Here is a 15,329-nt window from a genome sequence, read left to right as displayed (position 1 = left end):
ATTCCCCTGCCATTCTTTTAAAACTTTGAGCAGAAGCAGCAGGCCCTAGGTCTGAACTTTCCTTGTACACCACTAAGGCCCAAATGACACTTTTGGCACTTTTGGAGATAAAATTTATGTTGAGGTCCATTTTACTTAAGTTGCTTTTTTTTTTTTTTTTTTTTTTTTTGTAGCACGCTTTTGTTGTATTTTTTTTCCAAATACCACCATTTATAATACTACTGCTGCTGCATTTTGGTTAACATTAAGTAATGTAGTATTGTAATATAGTATTTCTTCTATATAATAAATACTAGTGTTGGGAAGGTGCATAATTATTTATACTGGAAATAGATGGAGGTTTACAGGTATATTATAATGTCTAGTGTCAGGCAATAAAGATCACAGACACACAAAGGAATCTACAGTTTGCAACACAAGCTAATAGACAAAAAGATTTCTTTTGGTAATATGGATGGGGAATGAAGACAGAACACATTGGAACCACTGATCAGAACCTGATTACCTGAGTATGAACTGCTAAACTGAAATACTTTAAATATGGTACGAAGAAATACCTTACTCTTTGTTCTGATACAAGGAAGATCACCTCTACACCTATACCATCTGCATTATATATGAGGCTAGAGTCCTTGGACTAAGTGAAATAAAACACATAACGCTTTCTAACTCTGATTAACTTTTGTATCTTATTAACATACTTCAGTTTGCCTTGTAAAAATTGGTTCATTTTGTTACCTTCCATAACAACATCACAATCCAAAGCCAACACACTCAACAGACTCAAAAAAAAAAAAAAGTAGCATTTTAGGATCTTAGTTTTTCAGAATTACATACATGAGTTTGGTAGGACCAATTTATACAATTATTTCCTGATTCTGTAATCAGTAACAACCTCCCTAGCCCCCAACTGGCAGAGGTAACTCAGGCAATAAAATATGCAATTTGGAGATAATTAAAACAGCCAGCTATTGCCTACTGTGATTCTGTAATTCCAACTGACTTCTAGTCCATTTATCCTCATTTTCTGCAGCATAATTTCTAGGGATGCTAAGACAGCTTTTGTCAAGAGGCAGAAGAACAGCGTACATTCAATTTTATAATATTAGCTAAAAATAGTTTTTCAAAATTTGAGGAGAAATAAACTGTAAAATGTTCTTGGAGATGAGGCTGTACTGCTATTATTTCAACCAGCTCCACTTGGATATCCAAGTATGTTACAATAACCCACCCTTCACAGGAGCTCAAACTTCAGATGTTATGCAAGTAATCTGGGTTGTGCTATCTCTGCAATCCCAACTATCTGCATTACATTTGAGAACACTCCTAACAACTGAAAGGGGAAATTCTTTTCTTCCACCCCATAAAAACTTTAGTCCAACCAATAATTTCTGTGCTGAATAACTAGCATTCATTAAATAAAAAAGCTTAACCTACAAAAGAACATTAGGTATGACAATACCACAGCAAGAATGAATAAATTATCTGATTTTGTAACACAACTCTTGTTATATTAAGGTCTATTATGGCATCTGCTCTTCCTCAGAACACCAACAGTGTTATTAGGTTATCTTTCAAAGACATCATAGTCCCTCTGATTCAAGTCTGACATTGGAGTCTGTTGGAAAAGAGTCAAATAAGGTTCAAGAAAAATACACTATAAAATACACCTTAGGTGCCCGCATAGCAATAGTGCAGGCACCCAAAATCCTCCTCTGAGCTGGCGCTCGACTCCACAAATTGCCTTGGCACTCCTCCTTTCACCTTTCTCTTCTGTGCAGAGTCATACTGTCCCCAAATCAAGCTGTGCACAATCCCAAAGCTCTCCTTTCAAAATCATGTGAGGGTTGAGGAAGATTCGCAGGCACCTTTGACAAACAGGCTGTTTGGGCTTTAAAATCAAGCATTAGGTACTCCACCTTTTAGAGAATTTAACAAAAACACAGAATCAGGGCAGTTACCCCAAAAGTGAGAAAACCAACTTCACAGCACGGTGACACAGATGGTTGTGCCAGCATAACTGAGCCAGGACAACACAGTGCAACAGCGAGGATGGCCGGTGGCCTGTGCTGCTGCCAAAAAAAACTTATGAAATTGCAACTTCATTTTCCTGGAGATCACTTTGGCTCCAGACTGCCCACTAGAGAGGTGCTCTACCCACTGCTTGTCAGCAGGACAGGCAGACTCAGGATGAGAGAAGCAGCAGCAGTGGGGCAGATGGCGCAGCGGGTGCATAACAGCAATCCTGGGTGCTTAGCATGGAGCGGGCAGGCACCAGCTCCCTGCTGCCAGGATTGCTTCATGCAGAATGCATCAACAGCCCCTGCACCAAATGCACGAGCTGTGATGGGAGCAGTGACCACAACATAGTTATCTTCCTGGCAGGCTGGTGCCGGGAAGTTCCTTATACATATCCTGGCTGGTGGAACAGCACTGAGTGCTAAGGCCTGGGCTAGGATCCTGAGGGCTGTTTCTCCTGCCACCGATGGTCCCTGTTCCTATAGCCAGCCCAGCAAGGCTTGCAAAACACATAGAACAGCTACCTCCTGATCTCAGGCACAACCTCTTAAGTGTGATTATGACATAAATAAAAAGACAAATAGTAACTATTCCAGTCCTCCGGGATTCTGCAGAGTTTATTTAAAAAAAAAAAAATGGAAAAAAGAAAAAAGAAGAAAAAAGAAAAAAGAAAGAAAAAGAAAGAAAAAAGAAAATAAGAAAAAGTCTAGAAGAACATATCTAAGATTAATTGCCTGCCTGCAGTACTTACTACATATGTTCTTAAAAACTCAGACAGGATACTAAAGGCTTATCCATGTAGACCCAGGTGTCATAATACAGTAAAGTATAAGCCTGGAACTCTGAACATAAATAACTGTAACCAACTGACCTCTAGAAAGTGACAGAGTACAGCCTGAAGAGCACAGCCTGTATGGAAGTCGGACAGAAAACATAAACCCTTCCTCAATGCACCCTGCAGGATGTCTTCTGACTACAATGTTTCAGAGAGTGTGGCACAAGCTGGGCAGGAAAATCCTACCCTTCTCCTGCTGGAGCTGTCTCAGGCGTAATAGGCATCCTTACAAGGGAGAGGTGCTTGGCAGACAACTCAGGGCCTGAAACATTCAGAACGGGGTCTGAAACATTCAGAACCAGCTCCCACAAATCTAGCTCCCACAAATCTAGGTGAAGTGAACCAGACAGGCCTATTTTACATGCATTTGGAAAGCAAACTATTAAATCATATCAAATAATAATGTAAGAGATACATTAAGAGTGCTTTCCTGACAGATCCTGACAGCTTAATATCAGGTAATTGTCCTTGATTAATGAACACTATTTTTTTGGGTGATTCACTTCATCCAACCATTTAAGGCATACTTAATAAAGGCATCAGAAAGCACAATTAATTACATCAACAGAGAGGCCAATGACAAACAGCGATGACTTTTAGTGCGAGAAGTCCTGCAAAAATTATAGCTATCCAGCTACTGCTACAAACTTTAAGGTAGGACAAGCAGTCCATAGAAGACTTCAAGAAGTAAGGGGAAGGAGGGACATGCTGAGAGTAGCCACTACACTTCTTGTGTTAAAAACAAGCAAATCTGGATCTGTGCCACAAGCACTGCCATGCAGCTACAGCACGAGGGAAGCAAGGATGGAAATGCCAAAGCACTCTTCCAAGAGGAACTGAGCATCAGTTTGCAAATACAAACTGGCTGGCAACTCAACCAACACACAACCTGAAGCGTAAAGAAAAACAAAATAAATAAATAAATAAAAGGGGAAAGCAGTCAGTAACCATAATCAGATTGCTCCAAGACATCATTTTTAGGCAAGTAGCAATTGTGTGGCAGCTTTTCATGAATCAGGTGGGAATCTGAAACAGAGAATGACTGTGTGCAAGGGTAAAAAGACAGGATAAGCTTGATTTGATAGAAAGCTAAGGAAACATCAAAATATCCTGGACATGGCTGCCATGTAACTCTTAAAAGGAACACTATTTTAACAAAATAAAAAGAAAATGTGAGGGCATAATAGAGAAATATATTGAATAAAACTAACTATAAGGCACCAAATTTACTTCTGCATTCTCTGAAAAGTGAAGGAGATTTCCAAAGTCAAATAGTGATGAAGTAGGCATTGATTCAGCACGAGAGATTAAGACAAACACTAACTTCTGCTGCTCTAGCCATCTTCTCTAGACTAACAGGGTAAACCAGCCACAATGTAAAAAATGTCAGCCTTTATAGTCAGGATTATTATTATTTTTTTTAATACAGAAATACAGCAATATTCTTGCTCATAGAAATGCAAGTATTTGGTTTCTACATTGCAAATCTAACTTGATATGTTGACAAGAAATTTTGTCATCTGTTTGATAGAAAAATAAACACTATCCTGCAATATGAATGTAATAATAATCCAAAAACAAGCAAGCAAACAAACAAAAAACCTCTGAAAGCAAATAGCATGCAGCTTAAGCATGTGTTGGACTCGATGATCCTTGTGGGTCCCTTCCAACTTGGGGTATTCTATGATTCTATGTTTAAATATCAATTATTTAAGGAAGGAGCTCTTCTGTACATTTTCCTCTCTGTAAGGGATGCTATTCTTGTGGGGGTTTTGTTGTTGTTTACCTTATTTAAAAAAATAAACAAAGCTCATAAAAAGCTAGTAGTTTTCCTTCAAGTTACACCCATAAAAATACATTATTTTAATACAACACTTTTTCCTAAAAGTCTGCGAGACTTTTCGAAGCCCAACAGAAAAGTAGAGCATAATTCAGCTTGTTTTCTCAACAATAATTGTACACTTTTAAATAAAGTATATGAAATTAAATTGCAAGATTTGCTGCGACACAACTACTATAAACTTCACAAATTTCTGCAAATACCTGCTTTGGAAAATAAAACTGTTTTGAATTGTTCAAATATGCTAAAATTGAAACATGGTGCTTTAAACCTTCCATCAAATCATCATGCATCACAATACTTGCATGCCGAGGTTAGTTCCAAAAATAATAAGAAATAGACAAGTTTAGAAAAAGTTGTTATGGATGTGTCCTGGTTTCAGTTAGGACAGAGTTAATTTTCTTCCTAGCAGCTGGTAGAATGCTATTCTATTGGCTTAGGATGAGGAGAGTGCTGATAACATCCCGGTGTTTTAATTGTTGCAGAGCAGTGCTTACACCAAGCCAAGGACATCTCAGCTTCTTGCTCTGTCCTGCCAGCGGGCAGGCTGTGGGTGCAGTAAGAGCTGGGAAGGGACAGACCCAGGACAGGTGACCCAAACTGGCCAAAGAGGTATTCTATGTATACTAAACAATATATAGGGATGGCTAGCCGGGGGAGGGGGCCGGACTGCTCGGGGTTAGGCTGGGCATCGGTCAGCGGGTGGTGAGCAATTGCATTGTGCATCACTTGTTTGTACACATTAGTAGTAGTAGTACTATTATCATCATTGTTGTTATTATTATTACTGTTATTATTATTATTATTATTGTTATTATTATTTTCCTGTCTTAATAAACTGTCTTTATCTCAACTCACAGGCTTTACTTTCCCATTTCTCTCCCCCATCCCAGAGAGGGAGTGGGTGGGTGAGTGAACGGCTGTGTGGTGTTTAGCTGCCGGCTGGGTTAAACCACTATAGGATGACAACTCTTAGGTCAATAATTCAGCATCAGATGCTAAAATAAAATAAAATGAAATAAATAGATATACATATTTAAAAGAATGATGATAACAGATTTACAACAAAATATTAGAAGTGATTTCTTTCTTTAAAGTAGTTAGCACTAAAGGCTTATTTATAAAACTTTTTAAAACTGGAGGAAAAAACATGAAAAGGAATTTCATTATTTTTTCTAGATAATTTGTACTTCCCACTATTTTCACTCATTTTTAACAATAAGAACAATTGAATCACTTCTACATATGTTAACAATTCATATAGTTTTTATACTCCTTATAGTCAGAATTCTCTGTGAGGCCTCAAAGCCTACACAGGTTCCAAGATAAAAATTGTTAGCTTATCCTTCTTTTTATGTTGATTTTGTTAATAATAAAAAGTCAAAATGTAATTTAATATTTTGAAAGTCCAAAATATAGAAAAGATTTTTAAAAGTCAGCACAGGAAGCTCAAAGTTCTTTTAGAAACATACACCCTTCCACCAAGGTTTTATGCTAAGATTTTTAAATTCAGTTGCAGCAGGTTTGAGACCCAAGCACACATTATAGCATTTTGCTTCAGCTTGGGCTGTAACTTAATCATGGGCTGATCAATTGCAATATTATACACAGCACACAGGGAAAACTATCTGAAATGCAAAGTAAACCAAGCTTGTTTTAGAAGAAAGCTGGAAATATGATCTTTGCCTTAGTAAAAACAAACAAACTCCAAGGGACTGTTGGTCATTTGGCACAAGATGTTGTATCTCCAGTCTCTCACTAGCACTACTTTAAAATGTTGTTCTGTATTCTGTCAATTTACATTTACAGAATTAGCCAGCATAGCTAGAAAGCTGGAAAGTGCTTGAGTCCTCTATGAAGTGCCAAATGCATTCTATGCCAACTCTTCAGGGATAACATAGGATAACATACAATAAAAGGAATTACTTCCTCTCTGACTTTGAATATAGAGTTTAAAGTTTCTTTGCTGTAGTTGCTATACAATGGCTTCTGAATTGACACTGTACATGATTAATTTCTCACATACACTAAACATTTTCATCGGTCATTTAATTAAATAAAATGTATTTGATTAGTACATTCTTTTTATGTAGGACAGTTACCATACTACAGCTGAGAGCATTGTGAAGCTACAGAGAGCCGTCAGGTACTACCTGAGTAAGGCAGCCTTGAGCATAACTCATAGCATGCATGATGAACTTACAAATATAAAACAAATAAAAATAAATAAATAAAACAAATAAAAAACATACAACTGTTTTTCCCATGTTGGTGGACTGAGAGTAAATTAAAGATGAAGTAAACTGCACAATTTATTATGAGAAACAAAACTGTCAAATGACAGCACAAACTAGAGGGAGCTCTTTCATTTAAATGAAAACAAGAGTCTGATCCTGCAAGACTCTTGATATCACCAAGAGGTTATAAGCCTTTTTTAAAAAACAAAACAAAGAAAACAATGCGACAACCAAATTGTAGCTGCACATGTTCATCTAGTGAAATACTTTGGAATCACAGCCACTGAGCAATGTACTGCTTGAGTTTATTCAATGGCATACCTAAATTCTTTTTGCCTACTGAACTTCATATTGTTAACTCTGATATTTCACCTAGTACCTTCCTCTGAAAAATATACTTTTGCCTTCTAAAAATAATACAATTTCTTAGACCTAAAACTTCATATTGTAAGGTCTCCCAGTTAAAATCACCCAGTGAATACAAGTGTTTCTAACATTTTCAGCTTGCCCATCAAAGCAAGAACAGGCCCTGCTTTGCACACACACAGTTCACAAAAGGGCCTCCTCTATTCTTTGCCCCCATTCAGTAGTCACCAGTTCCAAGTCAGGAGCTGTGTACATGCAGGCTGCTTCAGACTGTGCCACAAAACAAGAGGGTAATTGACAAAGTGAATTGTACTCTTGCACTAGTAAAAGGATTTCTGAAGTTACTCACCATGCTGAGGAAGGGTTAACGTGAAGCTTTTCTTTACAGACATAATAGTGTGCTCTAATGACAAATACCAGAGCCGAACATTTGCTAGGTATGACCATTAGGGTAAAATCCTAGTGCATGTTTTGGTAACAATTGCTTATTAATAAATCAAGCCATCTCTTGTCATAAATCACAATAAAATCATCATGCTCAGATATGCTGCTGGATGCAATGGAATGTATGAAGGCTACATTGTTATTATTATGAAAGACTGCCTTACATTATTTACAGATTTTCACCCCAAACTTAACTAGTATATTGGCTACTGCCAGTTAGGTGGGGTCTGGTGTCACATACGTGATACTAAAACAAGCTGCATTTACTGCATTTAGCTGCTTTTAACAACTACTACTCTGATACATCTGCTATAAAAGCAATGCTAAGTGAATTGAGATACCTTCTAAAATGCACATTTTGCCGTGAGACAGCAGAAAGAGAGGTTAAAACTTTTTCAGTTTGGGACTTAAGTGGATGTAAAGGTCCTGAAGATGACAGCTGCACTTCCACAGAAATAACTGAATCCTTAGAATTGCTAGAAGAGAATCAGTAACAGGCTGAGTAAGTCTGAAGAACATAAGTTTTGTGGGGAGAACCAAATGCCAATTTACCACTGTGGGGTACCCAAGAAGGAGACCTGCTTTTCAAGCCCACATGTTTCTTCTACGTGTTTCAGGAAATAGTGTTCCTTCCCTCCTCCACTCAGTATATTTACAAGCACTTCTAACTGAATGCTGTACATAAATATCTATTTCTGTTACACTGTTTTCAGCCAGGTTTCAATTACGGTTGATCTGAAGGCGAATGTCAAAGGGCAGGTCAAACTGAAACACTCAAAGCACTCATCTCGCAGACATCTGAAGCCTAGAAGGTGTGCCACTGCACGGAGAGCTGAAGAGGAAAGAAGTGTCCTGCCATGATCAGTGTAACCAGAGAAATGGCCTAGCAGACAGCCAAACCCTAAAAGTCCTAAGAAAGTTTTTGATAGTGACTAATAAAAGGCTTATGCTACAATAATACCACAGGAAAATCTCTGAAAAAAAATGCACTGAAAGTGAAATCCAATAAAAGGTCACTTACTAAAAACAAAAAGTTAATTCCTCACATTTTAACAGTATATAAATCGTCAGCTAAAACTGTGTATACTTGTCAGTATGAAATGGGAAAAATGATTATCTGTAAGAGAAAGCCAAGTTTTAATGCCAAACATATAATAAAATAGAAACAGATAAGAACAGATTTATATACTTAGTTCCTTTGCTATCATTTAATTGCCTATACTTGATTATAAAAGGTCTCCTACACTGTCTAAACAAGAGGCAGTAAGAAAATTAAATTAAACATACAAATAAGAAGCTCATAAAGCAGCACAAGAAAGGCAGAATAAATTTCTATGAATTCAGTATTATTTTATGAAAGCAATTCTCTATTTATGACCAATGGTATCTATGACAGCAACAGGGGTTATCAAGATTAGAAAAAGACCATTGTCTGTGAAACACTGATACAACCAGAAAGATAGCAATGAGAATAATGAAGTTTTACTGATGAACAAAATTTCCCAACCTTCCAGCCAGCTATCTGTGACATGCAGCCAAGGGAAAAAAAAAAAAAAAAAAAAGGCATGCACTAAACTACGGAAGTTTCAGCCTTTACCATAACTCATGAAAGACTGAAACCTGAAGCAAACAGAATGCAGAAACACAAAATTTGGACCACTGAAAGACTGTATGAATGTAAGACTTGAACTAATTTCACATGAAATTTCAATCTGTAACTTCTCTCACTAAAATCAGACAGTCTAACAGTCCAAAATCGCATATTACAACTTACAACGTCCAAATCAGAAAGTAAGACCATTTATATAGAGTTTGTATTAGGTAGGCAAATAAAATAAATTAAGAAATATTAAAGCCTACTTTCTTACAAAAACTTACATATAGAGAAGAAAACTGTTTCTTGGTTGAAGTCTTGTTTTATAGATTAAGAGGGATATAATTTGAGTCTTCAGCATAATATCGTACCATGACTTTTAACACAAATCACTGATCCTGCACAGACACCCATATTGAGCTTATCACAATGGTTGGAATGTGTCCATGGCTCACCTCCTATCAACACAGCTATCTAAAACTGAACAAACTTCTCCAAAGCTGTCTCTTCCTAACAACAACCTGTAGTAAATATTGTGGGTTTTCTATTGTTTACTATTAAAGCTTGTATCCAGAGCAAACAATTGTAGAGTACTTCCCCAGTACTCTTTTATATCTTTGTCTCCTGCTGTTGCCAGTCAGTTATGTATTTTTTCCCAGTATTGACTGGAAATAGTATTATTCAATGCGAGTCAACATACGTTGTCTAATACAGCTCAGCTCACTCAGTCTTTCTGAGGATGGTCTTCACAAGTTGCTTCTTACCTAGAGCAGTACAGCTCTTCAGCAGCAGTACATTTTTTCTGGTTTTTACATTTTTCTTTATACAGCAAAATTAGGAGAAAAAGAGCTCTAAGTCCCAATCTATTCAGATTCAAAACAGCATCAAACGCTTAAAGCCTACCCCAAAACACCTTGGCCCTGTTACAGTCTCACATAGAAATCTCAAGACTATCACAGAAATTCTGATGCTGGATGCATGAGGACACAGCTGTACTTTCTTTCTCATATCAGTATTATTTTGACAAAAAAAAAGACTGTAACTTGCTCACTCTTTCTTCTTAACACTAAGGAAAGAAAAAAAAAGTGTGTGTGGGGGGCTATTAAAAGGAAACCTTATGATGCATTAAAATCTTTCTCATCTTAGGTATTTAGATTTCTACTGGAATTTAAAACAGAAGTTTCCTGTTTAAAACTGGTATCTTCAGTGAAAGTACAAAACCTTTACCTAGTATGTTCTGCTGAAGAAAAGAGCTTGGCAAAACTTGAGTGCCACAATCTTGGAGCATGTAAATCAGCACAGCTCCATTCCCAGGGGAGGTAAATTAGGTTACTTTTAACCACGAAGAATCACGAGTGACAACGGTCAAGGTCTCTTGAGCAGCACACCACCAGCACCTGCTTTACTTCATGCTGAGAGAAGGCCAGCACAGAACACCAGCGATGACTCCAGCATCTCTAATACCACACAAGAAGAAACAAGGGCAATTAAACAAGGAGGTCTCATGGCACTTAGGATTCTGAGGAACTAAACCAAAACTTCATTCTCCACCCAGAAGCTAACAAAACACTCAGCTAGTGCAAACGCATTGACAGCACCTACACACAGTGAATAACACCACTTATGTGGACAGAAATACTGTAAACAAGCTTCACTTGGGTGGCTGACAGAAGGAACAGGCTCTTCTTTGAGAATATTTGCGTTTATCCCTTTACGAAGTTACAAAGGCATTAAGTATTAAACAGTGTTTTGTTTTTAAATGCAATGCTGCAAACCTCCAACTAAGTAAGAACACCCTTACCAGCATAAATTCACAGAATTTTATCTGCATGCAAGCAGAAAGAAAAAAGGGTAGTGTTGCTGTGTTCCTGCAACCAAATCTAACAAAGGACTGTGCTTGCCTTTTATTAAGTACTATACAGCAGGCTAGCTTCTAGGCACTCAGACTAGCCACCAGAAAACAACAATGGCCATTCTGTGCTTCTGTTCTTCATTCCAATCTGGGAAAGAGCACAAAGTGTTTCAGGGGATCCTGATTCTCAGTACACAGAGATGCCTCTCCATGTTTTCTAGGATAAATAACTTAATCTAGCAGCCAGCCATCACCAGAAGAAACAGTTCCACCATAGCTGGCAGATGCTCCTTCCCTCATCTGTTGTGCCAGCCCAGGTGCTCACCTGCCCTCTTGCCAAGCTGGCTCAGACAACTCCGCTGGCAGAAGGCAGTTCAGTTCTGGGACTTGCTCACAGCGGGCAAGAGATGAGTACAAGCATATGGGGTTTGCAGGTGCCCTTTCAGCACAGCTAACTACCAGCTCTTGGGAGCAAGCTGGGCTGCCTGCCTTACATCCCCACACCGCCGAGCCAAGACACCCAAGGTGCAGACAGCACTGGGAACCCACTGCTGGGCTCTGTGCTGCTCACCTGCTAGCCAGCTTCCTCAATCAGCTGTGCATTTTTCAGCCACCTTTTTGATACATTATACCCTCCATATTCACAGTCAGAGGAGAATAGCTGCCAGAGCCTAGCCCAGGTCCTGAAGCCCAAACGCCCAAAGCTGCATTGTCACAGAACGTGACCTCTAGGCACCTAAGAGCTCACCAGATTAAGCCCTTGTTATCTTCCCGAGAAAGATCAAAAGACTATTTTGTGAAACAAAAGGTGTTTAAGGGCTTTGGGCTGATAGTGAGTCAAGTGTCTGACAGCTCTGAGCCTGCTTAAGAGATGAAGCCCTTTGCTAGGAAGGTAAGACCTGCTCCACCTTTCCTAGACAGATCAGTTACCAGCTAACAACCCAACACTTCGGCAGTGCTGGCCTATGCAGAGAGATACTTAATCCTGGGAAAATTTAGGCAGGTTCCTGTTAAACTGCAATTTTCGCAAGCACAACATAGGTGTGAGGCACCTGAGGTCTGCTTATACCCTGCTTCAGATGTGACCCTAACTCACTATGTATGGGTTGTTTGCAAGATTTGGGGTTTGGAACTCAAAACAGCTTAGGTCCATGAATGTTTCCTTGAGCACCAAACCCTCTTCTTTTTGTTCCTCCCCTTTATCACAGGATTGCTCTATGGAAACAAATTATTTTTTAAATTCCATGCAAGGAGGAGGTACGCAAAGAAAAAGCTGAGACTCTTTCTACCAACTTGTGCACTGTTTGATAAAACCCATTTCCAAGCAATATAATGAGGACACAGCTCTAAAGGTGTCCCACCAAGACCACAAGTACATCTAGAACTGCAGCAGACTTCAGACCAGGACTTCTGCTTTACACAGGTCCTCTGTATTTTATTTTTATTATTTAATTATTCAAAAAGAATGTATCTTTCTTAAATAATTTCGGGTTTGGTTCCACAGCTTGGGCTAAGTGCATCATGCATCTACACCAGAAAAGGCCCAGAAAAAGGCAGACTTCCCACAATCCTGCTCTCATCCCATCGGCCACACAGGGGAACAGCAGGCAGACCACAGTCTTTGACGGGAACACACTTTGTCCAAACAGGCCTTCCCATCTGATTTTTGAGGAACAAAAAGGACTTGCTGGAACCAGTCTATGGACGATGCTACTACAATACCAACACAGTGACATTGGCAGAGATAAAAGTTAACTGAGCTCTCCCTTGGGAAATAATAAATGTGCTACAGGTAGTAAACATGTAAAACTGAAGTGTTAAGATTATAAGAAACCCCCTTCCACGTGCATAACTCCTAGGCCAAAACACAGAGCTGCAAAAACTCCTCTGGGAAAAACTGGGTGCATTGAGCACAGCAGGGCCAGCTGGTCAAAAGGGGCGATTCTCCCGCTGTACGTAGCATTGGTGTGGCCTCAAGTTGAGCACTGTGTGCAGTTCTGGGCTCCAGAGTATGAAAAGGATGTTAAGATACTTGAACGTGTCCCAGGGAGGGCAACAAAGCTGGTAAAAGGGCTCAGCGGCATGTCCGGGGAGGAGAGGCACTTGGATGGTGCCCTCCATAATGGGTGTTACCTTCTGGTTAGCCCTGGAGGGGTCTGGCTGTTACACTGGAACTATTCCATTCTAACCACAGAAGAACCAAAGAAAGTTTTTGTAGTTCAGCGTTATCCAAATGTTGCCAAATGCGATGGCTGAGTGACCTGCAGCAGCAGCCATAACCTTTCTACACGTTTTTGTCTGCCAGGTATGCAAACCTACTCTTTGTAACGCAGTGGGGGTACACGGGTTAACAAAGCAACAGTGTCTCCCACCACCACCCTGATTTTGTCAGCTTCTCTAACAAATACGTAGAGCACAATGAAGCATTCTAGTTATTGGGGAATGTAAATATTTGTGGTTTAAATGTATATTGTGCAAGAGGAATGCTGTTACAACAGTGCTTTGCTTTAAGTCTAGGAATGTGGTTTATACACAACATAACTGCATCAAATACATTTTTTTAAACTCCTTGAAGAAGTATAAAGGCTCTGGAAGCAGTCCAGTTCTATTTCTGAGAACTGATCATTTCTGTAAGATGAAGTCATTAACAGAGACCAACAACATTACCAAGCCCCTGACTGAGCTGGTTCTTATGAAAAATAACTTACAGCACTTTGCAAGTCATTTTCAGCACAGAAAACAAGCACCACCTTTGTTCATGTAGCAGTACATCGTGCAGCCCTTTCAATTCTGCATTATTGAGTGCATGCTACAGAAACGCTTACAGACCTCACTTACCCCCTCCGCTTTTCTTAGAAAAGGCAAATGCTAAGAAATATGGCCTTTTAATTCCCCAAAGCAGCGTTTCAAATTGGATGGCTTAGTATTCACTACATGAGAAACAGTATTTACTGCTCTCCTCCTACCACTTATAACTAATAAAGTGGGACATTCTTATAATAAATGATTACAGACTCTAAGAGTGTCTGAACTGGCCCACCCCTCCTAAGGTTTCCTGAACAGAAGCACAAGCCAGGTGTTCATTGTTATAAAAGCATCTTTTCCATGGATACCCAGGTCCATAATGAATAAGAGCACACAACAAGAAAAGCAGAGCCAATTCTTTTATTAGGTCATTGGTCAAAAGCATCAGCAGTCCAGAAATTAGGGCACAGAGTATGCCTCCAGTTATTTCTGTGGCTATGCTCATATATATACTTCTATTCAATCAGGCTTCTGAATATCGAGGAAAAGCAAAATGTACTAATCCAAGACACTTTGTAAAATAATGAATAAAACCCACACCTGTTGATTTTCACAATTCTGCCCCGGGGCATAAAGAAAACAAAAGGCACATTTGTGCTCAGCTGCGAAGGCTGCCAACAATAGCAGTTTTCAGTTGGCTAATGTTCCTGTAGGGCTTTCTTCCACTTCCCACCCACTTTCTATTTTAATATTTTAGCGTTCATAGTGTGTGCAAATTCAACAGATAGACACAGAGCCTTCATTCCTACCTACAGAGCATGGGCTACACAGCCAGAGATGGTACAAGTGTTTTCAGGCCACTTTATCAAGATACTTTAGCCCCAATCTCTATGATAAATATGACCCAAAAAAGTGTAGGATATTCCTTTGTTTCTCCTGTTTCCAGAACCGCTGCTGAAACTGAGGAGCAGATGATTTTCTGTAAACTGAGACCACAAAAGAAGAGAACGTAGCAATAACACAGCACTGAGCTGAAAAGACTTTTTCGTATATAATTTTTGTTTAACAATGTCTAAAATCATTAAACAAGCCAAATAGATCAAGAGAAAGAGGTGTTAGGAATTCAAACTGGGTTTACTCTAGTATCTGAAACCTTTAAATGCTTCTTAAAAGCAAGCATTCACACAGTGCTGACTTGAAGCTAGTAAGTCTTAATATTTTTTTTCCCTTTTAAATCCACAGTAAATTACGACATAAACAGCCAGCTGGTGATTTACTCACTCCTCTCCTTCCGAGAGAAGAGACTCAAAAATGCAATAAGTTTGCAAAAAATCAGCAGAACTTTGAAATGACTGCACTATCCCAGCAAGCCATACTGGCAGAACTGAAAGGACTTT

The 15,329-nt window shown here is 39.0% G+C and overlaps 1 protein-coding gene across 10 annotated transcripts in view; it reads right to left on the bottom strand.

The window, feature by feature from the left end:
- CAMK2D (calcium/calmodulin dependent protein kinase II delta) overlaps nucleotides 1-15,329 on the bottom strand; it is a gene marked incomplete at its 3' end in the record, with an annotated part of 169,210 nt that overhangs the window by 105,073 nt on the left and 48,808 nt on the right. The gene's annotated exons all lie outside the window — the stretch shown is intronic.

Source organism: Netta rufina (assembly GCF_964035555.1).
Source record: "Netta rufina genome assembly, chromosome: 4".
Lineage (NCBI taxonomy): Eukaryota > Metazoa > Chordata > Aves > Anseriformes > Anatidae > Netta > Netta rufina.
This window is presented reverse-complemented; position numbering and strand designations above follow the sequence as displayed.